The sequence below is a fragment of the Myotis brandtii genome, unplaced genomic scaffold, assembly GCF_000412655.1.
Source record: "Myotis brandtii unplaced genomic scaffold, ASM41265v1 scaffold2720, whole genome shotgun sequence".
Lineage (NCBI taxonomy): Eukaryota > Metazoa > Chordata > Mammalia > Chiroptera > Vespertilionidae > Myotis > Myotis brandtii.
The window spans coordinates 241,343-244,774 of NW_005360353.1; the positions used below are offsets into that span (position 1 = coordinate 241,343).

General features: G+C 45.9%; 1 protein-coding gene across 3 annotated transcripts in view; it reads right to left on the reverse strand.

The window, feature by feature from the left end:
• The window catches only part of ZNF3 (zinc finger protein 3), a 12,292-nt gene that overhangs the window by 8,232 nt on the left and 628 nt on the right, over positions 1–3,432 (reverse strand). For 2 of the 3 annotated variants that reach the window (XM_005868520.2, XM_014541461.1), the window contains exon 2: positions 2,310–2,412. The gene's annotated coding sequence lies outside the window, so the exon portion shown is untranslated. Of the gene's footprint in view, positions 1–2,309; positions 2,413–3,032; positions 3,149–3,432 lie in introns of all 3 variants that reach the window. The other variant, XM_014541462.1, reaches the window with a different exon arrangement.

A 3,432-nucleotide genomic window follows, 5' to 3' on the forward strand; every position in this document is an offset into this window, starting at 1 on the left:
CAAACACTGCTGCAGCTAAATATTTTACCCTTGTTCTCCCTGTGTGATCTACAATAATAATGTGCTTCATGTTGATATTTACTGCTATGTTGCTGAAAGAGAAGTTGGGGTGCTTCACTGGGCTGGAAAAAGTTTGGCTACATCAGAAAGCAGGTCTAATTAAGCAAGTTTACTTTCTATATATGTAAAAGGCTGAGGTGACTCACGCATGGGCAATACATATAAAGCTCTTGCTGGCACCAATCACATGCGTGTTTTGATATGTCATTGCCGATTGTGAATTTGGTTGACACTTCTATTATAGAGAAAGGGCGAATAGCGATATTAAAATATTTCATCTAATTAATTTCCTTTCAATGTGCACGAATCCGTGCACTGGGCCACTAGTAAGTAAATAAAAGACTAGTCCTAGTTGCTGTTTCCTCTCACTGACAAGGTAGCAGCCAACTTTCTTTTTATCTCCCTTCTCTCCTAATACATTTCCTTGGGTCAGAATATAAATCCCTGAAGGAGGGACCAATACTTTTTAAAAAATACGATTACTGATTACTCTGTTTTTATCCCTACTAATGTCCCCAATACCCAGATACTACAACAAGCAAAAGAGATCTTTTCTCTGGCCCTAGTGAATAAAATGTAACATTAACACCTAATCTAAGGTTTGATCTCGGGTAAAAGTTTCCACTTCACTGAATACAGTGGCAAGAATCAACAGATCTGAACCCTGACCAGGTAGCTCAGTTAGTTAGAATGCCATCCTAAATACACCAAGGTTGCAGGTTCGATCCACGATCAGGGCACATACAAGAAGCAACCAATGAATGTATAAACAACAAATCAATGTTTCTCCCCTCCCCCCTTCCTCTGTCTCTTTCAAATAAATAAAGAAACAGATCTAGAATAGATGCAGTAGCCACCCGAGCATCCTTATCCTCAAGCAAGGAAAAAAACACACAACACTCTGGATTTTGTTTACCCCCCCCCTTTACTTATTTGCTCATATAACAACAAAGCTGAGTGCCAACTATATTGCAAAGCTCTACTAAAAAGAGTAAAAAGCCAGGAACAATATTTGCTGTATCATCACAGACTGCTGCATTCACATAGGCATAAAAAGAGGAGGGGCCTGCCCTAACCGGTTTGGCTTAGTGGATGAGCATCAGCCTGTGGACTGAAGGGTCCCAGGTTCGATTCCAGTCAAGGGCATGTACCTTGGTTGTGGGCACATCCCCAGTAGGAGGTGTGCAGGAGGCAGCTGATCGATGTTTCTAACTCTCTATCCCTCTCCCTTCCTATCTGTAAAAAAAAAAAAATCAATAAAATATATTTTTTAAAAAAAGGGGGGAGGGGCCCGGTCTGAGAGCCACTGAGAGTTCAGAGAACTCTAGTCTTTGGGCAACAAAGGGGTATAAAATGCTCACTACCAACACCATTACACAGTGAAAAGCATTTTTAAAAAATATTATATTTTTATTGATTTCAGAGAGGAAGGGAGAGGGAGCTATAAAAACATCAATGATGAAAGAAACCTGCACACCCCTACAATCTGGCATGGGTCCTGACCTCCCAGTTCATAGGTCCACGCTCAACCACTGATCCACACCAGTCAGGCTGAAAAACACTGAATCAGGTATGAACCAGGCCCACCAGCTCAAGGTGGATAACTACCCTCTTGCCACTAACACTCTCCCAGCTAGGTCCCTTTAAACAATGTCTCAGAGCCAGCAACCTGCACACCCCTACAATCTGGCATGGGCCCTGACCTCCCAGTTCATAGGTCCACGCTCAACCACTGATCCACACCAGTCAGGCTGAAAAACACTGAATCAGGTATGAACCAGGCCCACCAGCTCAAGGTGGATAACTACCCTCTTGCCACTAACACTCTCCCAGCTAGGTCCCTTTAAACAATGTCTCAGAGCCAGCCATCTCTTTGTTCCTATCAACCAACTTTACAATTTCCAGGACTGTTTATAAGCACACATCCCCAGTAAACCAGCTCTCCATCCAAACCCTCCTTAGAAAGAAAACCAGAGGCTCTGACTCCAGAGAGAAAAAGCAATGCTCCCTTCTCACAGCTGGGTTAACCAAAGCTGGAACTCAAAGGCATATTGTTGAGAACAAGTCCCCAGTGTCTAGAGCAGTAAACAATGTTTCTCATAGAAAAAAAAAATCTCCATTGTGCTCCCACAGCTTCAGGTGCAGGCAGGGCCCTTCCCCTGCTCCACTGCCAACTCCTCTCCCCGGAGCTGCTTCTGGGAACTGAGAAAGATGACCTGGTGGTGAAAACGAGCCATGGAGAGCTTTACCTGCTGTATTCTTTCCCGCTTTCTTTGGAGTTATCTCTCGGCAGCAATTACTGGGAGCCTCTGTTCAAGTTCCTGGGAATTCTGACTTTAGTTGATGCCAATGCTGTACGATTAAGGGGAAAAAAGAAAAAAGAATTTTAAACATTCACATAAACTCCACTTCTAATCTAGATATTTACAGATAAGGGGGGGAAAGAGATGCATGCTAAAAAAAATACTAATTAAGACCACAACTGGTATTTGTGTTGCACGGCTGAAGAAAGTGGAAAGGGAACTGAAATTTCTCCAGGTCTACCTCCCATTCAGTGTGAGGGACGTCTCCTAAAGTTCCCAACGTTGTCAGCTAACTTGCTAGATACTCTCAATACTTCAGCAAGGGTGCCTTCTGTTCCACCGCTGCACAGCTTAGCCACCAGGTGGTGAGCTGAAAACCCAAGCCCTTGGACCTTCACCTTACAGAGGCCTCGTGCCCCGTGGAGCTTCAGCGATGGAATCTTCTTCCACCCAATGTTCAAAACCGAATGATGCCCCCTCTCCACAAACATCTCTTCTTGGGGATAAATACCTATAGTTTCTCTAATTAGTCCCTAAGTTTCACGTGCATCGTCCTCTGGAAGTTTACACATGCCCTTCCGAGTGTAAACACCGGATCTCTGTTCCATCCCACGTCAAAAGCGTATCCAATACAGTTGCAAATGGGGGCCAAACAGTGGTACGACTCACCATAAAAGACTCGACTTACTTGGACGCCAGAGGATGACGCCCATAATCGGAGTCTGCACTCGCTCCCAGACCTAGTTCTAACGATGCACACCCTTCGAAAAACTCGTTCTCTACCCCTAAAACCCAGGGAAGTAAAATCAGGCCTCCTCTCCTGCCGCAGGCGCGAAGAACGGTGCAGACCTCCATGAAAAGCGTGTCGGAGAACTGCCAAGTGAGCGTCGCTGTCATCAGCGATTTAAGGGCAGGGACCCTTCTACAGCCACAGCGAACCTTGGAGCGCTCGAGCGGGGCGCTAAGTCACAAAACCAGAACCGCAGCCCCTTTCTCCCCTCCCTCGCCGGGTACCGCCCAGGGGAAGGGCGCCCCCGGGGAAGCGGCGTCGGGGACCGGCGCCCTCGGC